The sequence below is a fragment of the Hippocampus zosterae genome, chromosome 1, assembly GCF_025434085.1.
Source record: "Hippocampus zosterae strain Florida chromosome 1, ASM2543408v3, whole genome shotgun sequence".
NCBI classification, from domain to species: Eukaryota; Metazoa; Chordata; class Actinopteri; order Syngnathiformes; family Syngnathidae; genus Hippocampus; species Hippocampus zosterae.
This window is the reverse complement of record NC_067451.1, coordinates 22,864,502-22,880,000: the sequence shown is the minus strand read 5'-3', so window position 1 is coordinate 22,880,000 and position 15,499 is coordinate 22,864,502. Positions and strand designations below refer to the sequence as shown.

The 15,499-nt window shown below is 44.9% G+C and overlaps 1 protein-coding gene across 2 annotated transcripts in view; it reads left to right on the top strand.

The window, feature by feature from the left end:
• Positions 1–15,499, top strand: part of LOC127610135 (A disintegrin and metalloproteinase with thrombospondin motifs 2-like) — a 160,574-nt gene that overhangs the window by 79,801 nt on the left and 65,274 nt on the right. The gene's annotated exons all lie outside the window — the stretch shown is intronic.

The window sequence follows — 15,499 nt, the reverse complement described above, 5'->3', positions numbered from 1 at the left end:
TCTCGCTTTAAGCGGATGTGACCTTACTGAAGAAACGCGACAAAAGAACCTATGCTGCATTTCACCATGAATAATCAACGAATATCATTCGAACACATTTTACCTTCAGTTGCGGGCCGAACCTCTGCAGCAGTTCAGAGAACGCTTTCATCAGTATGATGGTGAAAGATGGAGTCTTGGCTTTAAATGAGCCAACTCGAAGGCACTTTGATGTGGTGCCTTTTTAGAAAGCAACTCGAAGGTGAAAATATTCTTCAAAAAGAAAAGCCGTGTTTATTGACTGGCATTTCATGCGCACAGAAGTGTATTTATGATTCCTTGTTAGCGTTATGTACCGTTTGTGTTTGATAGGTAGGTCAAAACAACTTTGCATTTGAGGGGAATAAGGCTACGTTCACACTGCAGGTCGATTTGTCCCATTTTTTTTTCCATGCATAGTGAATAGTATAATTCAGATTTTTTTCCAAATCTAACTTGGGCCTGTGGATAGAAAGTGCATATGTATCTGATGTGTCTGTAGTGTGAGCACTCATCTGCATCCATCAGATCTACGCGTCATCAAAAGCCAAAAATGCGCTCCACGCAGAGGGGTGGGAGTGTTCGGGACTGACATCGTCCGGGAATATGCAAAGTAGTTTGGAATAACGTTGTTATTTTTGTTTGATTTTAATTGACCTGAAATATGAAGTATAAAGTGGACGTTGGTGGTGACCATGATGCAGACGATTCATTTGCTATGCACGTCAATGACGTGATGTCATATTTGCTAGACGTCTCCATGAAATGAGGAGATCTCGCCTCGCTACCCAGTCAATGGTTTTTGGGGCATCACTCAATGACCTGATTTGTGCACAAGCGTGTGTTTTTGTAATGTGAATGAGTACAGAAAAAAAATCAGGCATGGCGTCCTGCAGTGTGAACGTAGCTTAAATTCTCGCTTGTCTTGAAATTATTTTTTGTGAGTGTAATGAACACATTTTTCAGTTTGCCGTGGTGAAAAGCTGCACATAAGGCAAAAGGCAGTGTTTCGCTTCGCTTGTATCATCTACATGAGAAGTTCATCAAATTAGAATCACCGCATTGAGTCACCAAACAATCAAATTGTTTTTTTTCAAAATGTGAATCAAATTATAAAGACAGCAACAATAATACTAACAACAATGGGCAACATTGCAAATATTTTCTAACAGCCAGGTCTCACACCCTGTGTGTGCTGGAGTCGAGACGAGATTTCTAATGAGGGTTTTGCAATGGCTGTGTCTTCCTACTCGGAGCATATGACACTCCAATGTCTAATAATACACATAGGAAGAAGTTTCCATAGGAACAGCCAGCGAGGACACACTGCAGTGGATTAACACTGATCTGCTCTCAGATGCTGCTGACACCTGAACACACCCTGCACAGCGACACGCGGAGACGCAAGATACTCGCACGCACCCGCACAAACACACACACACAGGCAAAACGAGGGTGTAACCAGACACGGCTTCTTTGATCATGCATGTCCACACACACAGAACTTGTGCACACCCATGCACACAATGTCCGACTGTTGCCTTTGCATCCTTCTCTCGAATGAAGAGTGGGGTGTGGATCGATAGTGTGGGATAAAGTAGGCCCTTGCCTGTGCATGTGTGTGTGTGTGTGTGTGTGTGTGTGTGCGTGTGTGTGTGTGTGTGTGTGTGTGTGGCAAGAGTTCCGTAGATGTCTGGCTTGAAATGTGGCAGACAAGCAGGCATTTCAATCGCTCTGCCGTTTGTCTTGACTCTCCTAGAGTGCAAGTTGATCTGTTACATCCGCTCACTGTCATGACAATGTAGAAATCATTATAGCTACTCGGGCCATTTACATTCAGCGCCTCGGTTTCAAAACTCACCCCTCTCTACTCTCTCCTTCCCACATATTGTCTTTCATCCCTCCCTGTGGATCAATCATCGGCATTAGACAATTAATATGTAATCAATCAACCATTTCTGGAGATGCCCTTCACCAAAGTCTGTTTAATTTGCTGCCAGTTAGAGGATACCAGACTCATTTCCTGGCTACAGATAATAGGAGAGGGGGGTTATATTTAGCATTGGGAGACGAAGAGGGAAACGGGATTGATCAGTTCCTTGCACCATGAACTGTGGAGGTGTGAATCGATGTTCTAGAAGGAAGGAAAAGGCCATTATCATTCAGAAGGCATCCATAAATTAATTGCTGCTCTTTTGACCAAGCAACTATCGCGCACATCCTCAATTTACTTTCCTATGGTTTCATTTTATGATCTGATTTGAGCTATGATTTGAGTTCTCATTATTTCCACAGGACTCAACCCAACAACCCATTTTTGGCTTCACTCTGGTTGTGTCTTACACTTAACTGTGTGTGTATGTCTGTTGATACTGCAGCCATGTGCCAACATGCATTTGTCAGCATGCCGCCAGGGTCATTCAGAGCTTTCCCTTTAATCCCCACGACGTATCACAATCGTCAACGTGGCTTTTGTGAATCTACCTGCATTACAAGTTTTGATAACAGCTTAGATTTTTTTGTACTTTAACAGGGGTCACCAACTATTTCATGGGTACTGATTAATGCATTTTGATGCACACTTTCGAAATAACTAATTTGGTCAAATTACTTTTAATTATGTTTTTCTGAATAAATCATGATATAGATCTGTGAGAGGACAGATCACGTGAAATATTTCTTGCAATAATTATCAATAATGATTTAACAAGGAAACAAACAGATCAGTATCAATATAGAACACGTTGTTTTTGTCCATCTGCCTGTATTTACATTTTCAAATGGTCACGTCGACAACCAAGGTAGTTACATTATTGTCCCATTATTGGTGTGCTATATTTAGAACAGGCCCATATGGGCTTCTCATGTGGTCCTTGGGGGCTGGCCTTGAGTGTTGATGACCCTTAGAGCTTAATATTGCGTGACAGTAGTCAAACTGTCCGGCCATTGTCAAACATTCAAGAGTAATAAATTATTATTTCCCATAAGAAGCAATGAAAATGCAAATAATGTATTCCAAGTTTTCCCTTCCACCAGCCATACTTATTAGTTCTTGTTTATGAATTACAAGACTAAATTGTGAGTGTGATTGTGAGCGCAAACGGTTGTTTATCTATGTGTGCCCTGCCATTGGCTGGCAACCAGTTCAGTGTGTACCCCGCCTACTGACCAAAGACAGCTGGGAAAGCTCCAGCATGCCCACAACCCTTGTGAGGATAAAGTGGATTAGAAAATTCATGGATGGATGGATGGATTATGAATTACAAATAAAATTATATATATATATATATATATATATATATATATATATATATATATATATATATATATATATATATATATATATATATATATATATATATATATATATATATGAACAGCTAGAATGCAGAGCTAAGTGAACACCCGTTAATACTACAGTGACACTCAGCACTCTTAAGTTAGCTTTGGCAAAATAAGTGGCATCTGGTAACATGAGTCTACTGATGCTGCTTGACTTGACTTGTTTTGGTTTGTTTATTGAACATAAAACATATACAGTAATAATTTGACAGAAAATAAGGTAAATAAAATAGTAAAAAAGAAAGAAATCAGTCTTCATTCAACACAGTTATTATGTTCAAGGGAGTAGGAAGAAGTAAAAAAAAAACGTATCTAGTCCTACCCCGTTATGTGTTTATATCTAAGAAATCATTTTTATATCAATCAGAAAAGAAAGAAAGTAAGGAGAAAGAAGTCTCCATTAAGGCTCATACTTTACCCTTAACCATGATATTTTTACAATTTTTGGTTTATATCGGGATTACATACATCCACACCCTGGCACTCTTGTGTCAATTTTCTCTTGTATTCATGATGGATATTTCAATACCTTTCTCTATTTATCAACTTAGTTCTGATTTATCATTATATTTAATGTTTATAATTTATCATTTTAACTCTGATTGATGTAGGTTGTTTGTACTATTTTTTTAATGTGTTTTTGAACTCAGCAAGCGATTTACTCATTTTTACTTCCGTTTCGAAATTATTCCACACCTTTGATAGATACACTTCTTTGCTTGATGCTTGTTCTTGTTTTGAGTTTTTTGAATAAGTTGGTACCTCTTAAATCATAGCTGCTTTCTCGAATTTCGAAACGTCTCTTAAAACCCCTGTGTGAGGCTGCAGTTTCTTTTGAAATGAGTGTCACAACACCACAAAGAGAGAAAAAGGCACACCGTTAATGCTTGCAGACGTCTCCTGTGACATTTTGAAACTTGGGTTATACGTGTATATATATCTATATATATAGATATATAGATATATATATATATATCCAATGTTTCTTTATGCTTTTTTGTCTTTTGTTGACTTGATTTTAGTGGCAGTGTTGCTATTACCCGGTATGAATGAAAGATCCCATGCAGCTGCACTTTTTTTGCTCTTCTCATATATTCTCTGCTGTGTTATGCGAGATTTTGGCCGGCTGAAAGTGCAATACAGGTGGATGTACAGTATCTGGCTGTACGTGTATGATCTAGTCCAGCGTTGACATGCTTCTGAAACGAGGTTGGCGGTGGGGTGAACAGCGGGCCAGTGGTGCTCTTGGCTCCTGCTCAGTATCTGACTTCTGATCGGTGCCTCCTCAAAAAAATCTAATTCTATCTCCTCTTAGTCATGTTTCAGATCAGGCTGGTTGGATAGTTTAACAGGCGACTTACGACAAGGCAATTTGCAACACACACACACACACACACACACACACACACACACACACACACACACACACACACTCGTCACATACACATTACTAGGTAGATAATGAAAGCTGCCTCATACAGTGCCAACCAGTTCATCAGGAGCAATTAGCAGTATAGCTTCTTGCTCAAAGTCATTTTGATACGGCCCCTTTGGGAATGCAAACTTTGACCTTCTTTACTTAATAGCACTGTTGCTCCTGTGCCAAAATAGCATCATTTTTTCGTCAGTTTCTTCCTGGGGTTCTTAAACTATGGAAACATTAGGTGCTTAAATAAGTGCAGGTTATTATACAATGTAAAGGTTGGTGCTAAAATAGCTTGTGTAAACCTTAAAGGTGACTCAATATGTGTCATTTACTTTTTCATGTTTATAGTTAAATACTGTAGTGTGTCTGAAGTACAAATGTGCAACCATAGAATCACTGTTGAATGCAAAATGGAGCTGCAGCATTGGCAGAGAAAGGCATGAGCTAACAGTGTTACCTACATTTGCTTCCCATGATAACGTCATGTTAAGCTGAGTTCTCAACGTGGTGGTGAGCTGCATTGGGTTTTATGGGCTTCACAGATTAGCATTAGATCATCGGTACTTAATTGATGGCTCACTGAAGTTGTTCGCGTTTGTTTTTGCTCATATGTCCATGCGCCACAAATAATGATCTTATTGTCTTTGGGCACTCACCTGTTTTCCCACATTCTGGGTTCTGCTTTTGCTCGTAGAAGAAAACAGCTGGCTGCCGGAAGAGGAGACAGCCAAATGCAGACGGCAACCCGTCAGCGAGAGCCAGCCCAATGGTTGACATTCTAACTTAGCAGGGCTCGCCATTGGCGCAGTTGTCTATGCCACATGTTAATAAGACACCTGCGGACTGTTTAAAAATGTGAAGAAATGCATATTTTTTTCTCCTTGAAATCACGTTAGCAAAAGCAAGCAAGAGTAAATGTAGTCAACCGTTCAAGAATGTAATTGGAATGTGCCTAAGGGCGTTTTTTTCCCCAAATCAAAGTCAGAGGTCCCTAATCTTTCCAAATGTGTTGGATTTGAAGTCAAGGCTCTTGAGTGCTTCCACACAACAAAACAACAAAAAAGGGCCTTCCCGAAACTATTCCGACCAAGTGTCCCGTGTACAACCGTCAAGTGTGTACTGGTAGCATGAAGAATTAACATTCAGAGAATACTGACTAGCTTAGTCTAACCTAATCCCTAATCAATTGATTGATTGAGCAAGATCGGTGTCCCCCACCTTATCTGTAGAGGGATCAAAAAGGTAAGATGGAACTGAAGACCAATTCCCTGCTACCGGATTGTATTTGCGGTAGTCTTTATAGACGGCATTGTCACAATGTTTGTCTGAAGAAAGAATCTGTCTTTTCCAATTTTCTATTTGGCCGAAAGATAGTTAGCCATCTAAGTTGTATGATGAAAATCAGGAGCCGTCTGTCCTGTGCATTGTCAGGCTGCTGTTTTGAGCTCGAAAATGAGTGGTTTTAGAGGAACATTCCATCTCTATATATCGTGCACGTACTCTTTGTCCTTGGCATGTGTGAGCCTGAACTGTATTGCGACGGTGACTTTCTGAAGCGTTTTTCCACAGCATAAACTTCACAGCCTTAACCAAGCATGATTCAATATGAGCATCACTGCAAATATTCAGACATAGCTCACTGTGTGAGAAAAATACGTCAAATAAAATGCAGTACTCAGAGCTGGCTCAGATGTTTTATTGACTCTGGCGGATGCAAATTTCAGAGGGGGTTATGGTTTTGCTTGTTTGTTATCAGCAAAACACAATAAAAAAACAATTTCCAGATTTGCGTTGGCCTCAGAAGCCATGACATTTCTTCATCTTTTGTTTTTTGTTTTTTATATTTACCTGAGTGTGGAATCATTTCCCAATGCACAGTGGTGCCAGCTACCAAATGCACTCCTGTCACTGGTACCGTGGGTGTTAATTTGTGCCATGAGAATGTATGATACGTATTATTTTTTTGAAAACCAGTCCGTGTGACCCCCCCCCAAAAAATAAAAACATTATTTGTCAATTACTACCGGTATTAATCAATTACAAAATCCTCTCCTCTTCCATGCGCACAATCACACGGTGAACAAGTGCATTGGCTCAGCTGTGCCTCCGACAGGAAATTGCTGCATGGTTAGGGGAAGTATTTTCTGCTGCCAGCTGCTTCCTCCATCATCCTTCTCTGTAGCTGCTGGCATGATCCCCGTAGAGCACAACTGCCTTATTATCACACAAAGCATATGTGTTTGTGTGTGTATGTCTCATTTGCATGTGTGAATGAACACTTTTTGTTTCTCGTCTGTTTAACGACTGACTGATGGCGCTCATGCGTCCAGCAGTGTGGATTTGCCTGTGTGTGTTCTCCTCCCTCTGGCTGCTCACCTGCTAGGAGGCTCCCAGCAGGCCTTCCATTGAGCGTAACTCAGCCTACTTTAACTACTGCTGCCGCCTTTACGCTGGGCTCGGTTGCGAGCATAATATCAGGGTGGAACTAACGGTCCTCCGCTTCAGTGCGTGACCACCAAGCACGGATTGTTTTTATGTGGGGTTGCGTCTGTCATCGCGAGAGTGACGAGATAAAGGGGTATCATTTCATCGCAGCTGTGATGGAGAGGGCGTCTCTATAATCAGAGCGATCATCATGTTTTGACAAGATTAGCAGCTTTCTGCCCCTCGTGTGGTTCTCAGAAATCCGCTGCCTGTTGTTGTATTCATGCTACTAAGTGCAGCACTGTCTATTTCTGGTCGAGATTGAAAGACTCAAGAGTTGTGTGTGTGTGTGGGGGTGGGGGGGGGTTCCCCCGTTTACACTGGACTTACAAATGCAATTCATATATTATTTACTTTGTTCAAATTGCTGATTCGTTTCCCAATATAGATATCTGTTCCAACTTTCACTGTCTTACAACGTTTACCTCATGAGGCAGCAAGGCGCCCTCCTCGGGGTCTCGTCTAGGTATTCCTAACAATTATTTTGACATTTTAAAATTTTTGGAGCTGCTCACAGCAAGGATTATGTCAAGAATCGATTAAGCTGAGAGAATTTTGTATTATTTGTTGAATCAGATGAAAAGAAAATATCTTGTTCCAATTTTCATACCTTTATGATACATAAAAGACGCATTATTTTAAATTGACACCGCAAAAGCACAAACATATCGTTTCGCGGATAAGTTTACATTCCCTAGGGTATGTAAACTTTCATATGACCACTGTGGGTTATGATTCAGTTTGTGCTTTGGTCTGTAACATTTGCAGTGTTAAGAGAAGGGGGATGGAGAGCTACACTACACACATGCTGGTCTTTAGTTGGCTGCAGGCTGCAAAGAAGAGCTGCAGTTGGTCAGTTTTTGTGACATGTCGAAATTGGCCAATCACAATTATTTTGCCATTTTGATGGGTATGTATCCAAAGCTGTTTTTAAACATAACCTGAAAGATTATTTGATATGAACAACCTTTATAGGCATTACATGAGGTTCATGAACTCGACTCAGCCTGTCTGTCAAGATCCCATAATGCTCTTCAAAGTACTGTTTTCGTGTATGCATGTTTAGCGGGGAGCAGCAGGTAGAGCTGTGTGATGACAGTTACGTGCAGCGGGCCTCCCCGAGGGTGGTCAGTGGTCTGTGATAGGATCCGTTATGTAATGGGTAACCCAGGGGACAGGGCCTCATGGATGATGAGATGGCGTGTGACTTCCCTCCTCCCACCACTGTCACTGGCAGACGCCCAACGCACACACATACACGTGCACTCTGTGTTAAATTTGGCACTCCTCAGAGAAGTGTGAGAGTAATCGAGGATATGTCTTCATCGATGCTAGCGCAGAGGAAATTTTACAGTCGGGAAACTCTCTCAATTAATGTTTGGATCAAATTTTCTATGCTATATCAGTTTTTAACTTTTTTTCATGGGCACATTTAGTCCTTGTTTAACAGTTTTTTTAAGTGCTTTGTTACAGCGCTTTGTTACAGCTGTTGTGAAAGCCCGATATAAATAAGGATGTATTATTGTATTGTGTTGTAATGCATCTTGCCTTTAGGTAGTGTGTTGGCATGGCCGCTTTGGAGCATCTCGCTGTCCGCTGCGAGTGTGCACATGCCATAGCACAGCGTTGATTGAATTTTCGCCAAATACACTTTTCAATAGTGTGTTAACACAAATGTAGCTGTGGTCCAAAGAAGGCTGGGAGGACAAGGTCGTCCAGGTAGAGGAGGTGATTGTGTAAGATCAGGAGATGCTCACCCAATGACACGGAGCTAAAAAAAACTTTGTCTGATTTCTGAGGGATGACAGGAAATAGCATGAAAGACTGGGATTATAGTGGCAGCATACTGTGCCAAGGAAAGGAACTAACTTTTCTCTGGCATCAGCAAATATTCTACTTTCACCGTGCACAGTGTATGTAACGCCCTGTCACTGTGGCAGGGATGGCACTTATACTAGGAAAGGTGCTTTTCCACACCCTGCATACAATGTACGCTAGTACAAAAAAGACAACGATTTTGTTGCATACCCTTTACTAAAGGAGGTAATTCCTCTGCGCACTCACACAAACATGTACACACTACACACACACACACACACACACACACACGCACACACTCACATGCATGCACACGACACACAGACAGCTGTAATGGCAATGAACGTACTGGGCCCTCTCGAGCAATGAAAGCCTCATTCACATGAGTAGCTTCATTAACTTGTGAATCAGCTGCTTCTAAAACGCATGTAAACATTACAAGCTACATGGCGCTTCACCAAGTGCACACTCACACGGTTAATTTCTGTTCAGGCTTAATTTCAGATCGCTATTAGGGTTAAAACACCTGTGCTGTAAACTGTCCTGGAAGGTAGCGTAATCCTAGCTGTTGTGTCAAATGATTAACATGTACACACACTGATTGACATGGTCAGTCAAGGGGATTATTTACATTACATATTTTACAGTATATTCTATTATACTACTGTAGATCACTGGGCGATTTTGTCCACTGGTGCATGAAGAGTGACTAAAATTCCAGCCAATGACCAGTCTGACTTTACAGAGGCACAAGACACAGCAAAGCGGAAAATTTTGTGCCGATTGAGTTAATGGAATGCTGGATGAAAATAAAATTCATTTCGGTCCTGAAAAGGGCACATTAAAAAAAATAAATAAATAAAAATAAGAAGGGGCTTTAGGTGAATTGTAAGATACATCACTGAGATACCGCCTTACGGTAAGTGATCCGTGTTTTCAGTAATTATTTTCAAACATGTATTTTGAAACAAATCTCTGAATTCACTTGAAGTGTCTTTACTCTGTGGTTCTCCGCCCTCTAGAGGTCCACACCCAAACATTTAAAAGTTCTCGAAAGTTGCAGCAAGATTGTGGTCGGTCTTTTGTAACTTATTATTTGAAGAAATGAGAACTGAAATAAAAATAAGATCTTTGCTGGTTCAAGGCAACCTAATATTTAATATTGTTATATGCAGTTGAATCCACCAGCATCGTACCAATTATATTAATAGACACACAGGCAGGTGCTTTCATGAAGTAGCTTGCACAAATCATTTCAGGCAAAATAAAAGCTAATTTGTTCAGATCAGATTTAGTGTGACATTTGCCAGCTTGCAAGCAAGTTTGTGGCTTTCATTCCTCCACTCAGTTGACACGCGCACACACACACACAATTTCAACTCGTAGGATACGGTATCTCCCAATGCATTTGTTTTCTTTTGTATTTATCTCGTCATACTCTTTATTGATGATTAAAAGAAGAAACACACACACACACGAGCTAAAGGTGTCACACACCGAGGCGGACATGATGTTGGTGTCTACCCGTGGCAAGCGTGTTGCTCTCTCTGTCTGGGTAGTTAGTGCTGAGATTGCCAATAAATAGTGGCCGGTGGACTTCACCATCACCAGCGGGGAGAGATTTGTATCCTTGCGGCTGATTGGCCCACGCCTGAGGATGCGGATGAACCATCTTGTTAATCAGGATACACTGCTGGGACCCATTTTGTGTGTGTGTGTGTGTGTGTGTGTATGTGTGTGTGTGTGTGTGTGCGTGTGTGTGTGTGTGTGTCACACACTTAAAAATAGTCTTTATTTCTGTGTAGGACAAGTCAGACGAAATAGGTTTCTACAATATAATTTATTATTATTGCACAAGGTTTGGAATTTGCGAGATAAGACAATTAATTAGAATTCGAAGCATCTAAACATGACTTCTCATTTGAATTAAGGGAAAGCTAAGATACCATTTGAAAGATGAGCAATTACAACTCGCCCCATGATACGGTCAGGAGGCGTCAATTCAAATCTTCCCTTTATTTTCAAAGGTGGGCACGTCAGTTTCGGTTCGTCACCGGCCTGGCCACTCACCCATCATCGTCAGTCCGTCATTATTTAAAGCCAATTATTTTTTTTCATCTGTCCATTTTTGAATCCACTTAACCTCACCAGGGCCACGGGCATGCTGGAGCCAAACCCAGCTGCATTCAGGTATACCATACACTGGCTGACGACTCCCCTCCGTGAGTCGTCACCTTACCGTGGTGGAGGGGTTTGTGTCTCCCAATGATCCTAGAAGCTAAGTTGTCTGGGGCTTTATGCCCCTGGCAGAGTCACCTGGCAAACAGGTTCTAGGTGAGGGGCCAGACAAAGCACGGCTCAAAAGACCCCAATGATGATAAAAATAAATGGATCTAGGTATCCCTTGCCCTGACGCGGGTCACCGGGGCCCCCCTCTGGAGCCAGGCCTGGAGGTGGGGCTCGTTGGCAGGCGCCTGGTGGCCGGGCTTACACCCATGGGGCCCGGCCGGGCACAGCCCGAAGAGGCAACGTGGGTCCCCCTTCCCATGGGCTCACCACCCATGAGAGGGGCCAAAGGGGTCGGGTGCAATGTGAGCTGGGCGGCAGCCAAAGGTGGGGACCCTGGCGGTACGATCCTCGGCTGCAGAAGCTAGCTCTTGGGACATGGAATGTCACCTCTCTGGCAGGGAAGGAGCCCGAGCTGGTGTGTAAGGCAGAGAATTTCCGACTGGATATAGTCGGACTTGCCTCCACACACAGCCTGGGTTCTGGTACCAGTTCTCTCGAGAGGGGTTGGACTCTCTTCCACTCTGGAGTTGCTCACGGTGAGAGGCGCAGAGCAGGTGTGGGCATACTCATTGCCCCCCGGCTCAGTGCCTGTACATTGGGGTTCACACCGGTAGACGAGAGGGTTGCCTCCCTCCGCCTTCGGGTGGGTGGACGGGTCCTGACTGTTGTTTGTGCATATGCACCAAACAGCAGCTCAGCATACCCACCCTTTTTGGAGTCCTTGTAGGGTGTGCTGGAGAGTACTCCTGCTGGGGACTCCCTTGTTCTGCTGGGGGACTTCAATGCTCACGTGGGCAATGACAGTGATACCTGGAGGGGCGTGATTGGGAGGAACGGCCCCCCCGATCAGAACCCGAGTGGTGTTTTGTTATTGGACTTCTGTGCTCGTCACGGATTGTCCATAACGAACACCTTGTTCAAACATAAGGGTGTCCATATGTGCACTTGGCACCAGGACACCCTAGGCCGCAGTTCGATGATCGACTTTGTAGTTGTATCATCGGATTTGCGGCCGCATGTTCTGGACACTCGGGTGAAGAGAGGGGCGGAGCTGTCAACTGATCACCACCTGGTGGTGAGTAGGCTCCGATGGTGGGGGAAGATGCCGGTCCGTCCTGGCAGACCCAAACGTATAGTGAGGGTTTGTTGGGAGCGTCTGGCGGAATCCCCTGTCAGAAGGAGTTTCAACTCCCACCTCCGACAGAGCTTTTCCCATGTTCCGGGGGAGACGGGGGACATTGAGTCCGAGTGGACCATGTTCCGTGCCTCTATTGTTGAGGCGGCCAATCTGAGTTGCGGCCGTAAGGTGGTTGGTGCCTGTCGTGGCGGCAATCCCCGTACTCGCTGGTGGACACCAGCAGTAAGGGATGCCGTCAACCTGAAGAAGGAGTCCTATCGAGCCTTTATGGCCCGTGGGACCCCAGAGGCAGCTGATGGGTATCGACTGGCCAAGCGGACCGCGGCTTCGGTGGTCGCCGAGGCAAAAACCCGAGGGTGGGAAGAGTTCGGTGAGGCCATGGAAGCCGACTCCCGGACGGCTTCGAGGAAATTCTGGTCCCCCATCCGACGTCTCAGGAGGGGGAAGCAGTGCACCACTAACACTGTGTACAGTGGGGATGGGGCGCTGCTGACTTCGACTCAGGACGTTGTGAACCGGTGGGCAGAGTACTTCGAAGACCTCCTCAACTCCACCAACACGCCTTCCTTGGAGGAAGCAGAGCCCGGGGACTCTGAGGTGGGCTCTCCTATCTCTGTGGTTGAAGTCACCGATGTGTTAAAAAGCTCCTCGGTGGCAAGGCCCCAGGGGTGGATGAGATCCGCCCGGAGTTCCTCAAGGCTCTGGATGTTGTGGGGCTGTCCTGGTTGACACGCCTCTGCAACATCGCGTGGTCAACAGGGAGAGTGCCTCTGGTTTGGCAGGCCGGGGTGGTAGTCCCTCTTTTTAAAAAGGGGGACCGGAGGGTGTGTTCCAACTACAGAGGGATCACACTCCTCAGCCTCCCTGGTAAGGTCTATTCAGGGGTGCTGGAGAGGAGGGTCCGTCAGGAAGTCGAGCCTCAGATTGAGGAGAAGCAGTGTGGTTTTCGTCCCGGCCGTGGAACAGTGGACCAGCTCTACACCCTTAGCAGGGTCCTTGAGGGTATGTGGGAATTCGCCCAACCAGTCTACATGTGTTTTGTGGACTTGGAGAAGGCGTTTGACCGTGTCCCTCGGGGAGTTCTGTGGGGGGTGCTTCGTGGATATGGGGTACCGAACCCCCTGATACGGGCTGTTCGGTCACTATACCACCGATGTCAGAGTTTGGTTCGCATTGCCGGCAGTAAGTCGGAATCGTTTCCAGTGGGGGTAGGACTCCGCCAAGGCTGCCCTTTGTCGCCGATTCTGTTCATAACCTTTATGGACAGAATTTCTAGGCGCAGCCAAAGCGTTGAGGGGTTCTGTTTTGGGGGCCTCAGTATTACATCCCTGCTTTTTGCAGATGATGTGGTGCTGTTGGCTCCTTCAAACGGGGCTCTCCAACTCTCACTGGAGCGTTTCACAGCGGAGTGTGAAGCGTTTGGGATGAAAATCAGCACCTCCAAATCTGAAACCATGGTCCTCAGTCGGAAAAGGGTGGAGTGCCCCCTCCGGGTCGGGGAGGAGATCTTACCCCAAGTGGAGGAGTTCAAGTATCTTGGGGTCTTGTTCACGAGTGGGGGTAGGAGGGAGCGGGAGATCGACAGGCGGATCGGTGCAGCGTCTGCTGTGATGCGGACGTTGTATCGGTCTGTCGTGGTGAAGAAGGAGCTGAGCCAAAGGGCGAAGCTCTCAATTTACCGGTCGATCTACGTCCCAACCCTCACCTATGGTCACGAGCTATGGGTCGTGACCGAAAGAACGAGATCCCGGATACAAGCGGCTGAAATGAGTTTTCTCCGCAGGGTGTCCGGGCTCTCCCTTAGAGATAAGGTGAGAAGCTCAGTCATCCGGGAGGGGCTCAGAGTCGAGCCGCTTCTCCTCCACATCGAGAGGAGCCAGATGAGGTGGCTTGGGCATCTGATTCGGATGCCTCCTGAGCGCCTCCCCGGTGAGGTGTTCCGGTCATGTCCCACCGGGAGGAGACCCCGAGGAAGACCCAGGACACGCTGGAGAGACTATGTCACTCAGCTTGCCTGGGAACGACTCGGGATCCCCCGGGGAGAGCTGGAAGAAGTAGCTAGGGAGAGGGAAGTCTGGGCTTCCCTGCTAAAGCTGTTGCCCCCGCGACCCGGCCCCGGATAAGCGGTAGAGGATGGATGGATGGATGGATGGATGTATGGATGGATGGCGGCCAATCGCAGGGCACACATCGAACCCCGCAACTCTGAACTGTGAGGTGGGCATGCTAACCAGTTGATCACGGAGCTGCCCCGATTATTTTTTTCTTTATAATGTTATTATTCATTATTTTACATTGGTTAACATTGTTAAAAGTCCATTTGTTGTCGAGCATTATTCAGGAGCAAAAGTAGAAACTTGAGTTTCTGGAGTAGTCGGTTTAGATGAAAGAAGCCTTTGCTCTATCATGTCTCTATTGCGTGAATTGCACAGTGTGGCACCGGGATGCTTTGTGCTGATCACTTCATGAGGTCTTCTTAGCGGAAGTACAGCATGATGTCAGATGAAATCCTCCCACATCTTCGCCGTTTTCCCTCTCTTCCTTCAGTGCCATCACCTGTTCTGTCCTGGGGGTAGCCTCGGGGCTGGCAGGTATGCGTCTGTGTGTGTTTGTGCAAAGGCATTCCTGAGTGACATTTGGCCGACTCTTGTGTAATGATTCCGCATCCCTTCATTTAATTTTGTTGTTTTTGCTTCACCCGCATTCTACTTTTGACACTTTCTTTTCTGTCCACAAAGTTTAAGCTTGAGATTTGACGTCAAAATTGTTTCCACTGCTGTTATATAACTCCCTCACACTCACAACACACTGCTTTTTCCTTTCCTTGTTTATTTGCAAAAACGCTCGCTTTCTAAACATGCCCTCTGAATGGATTCATTAGTCAGTCCAAAAATTGTACACAGGGGAATTCAGCTGACATATTTGTGTCAAGACGAAATGTCAAAATCTTGCTCCCTGTTTATCAACTTGCATCATTAACGTGG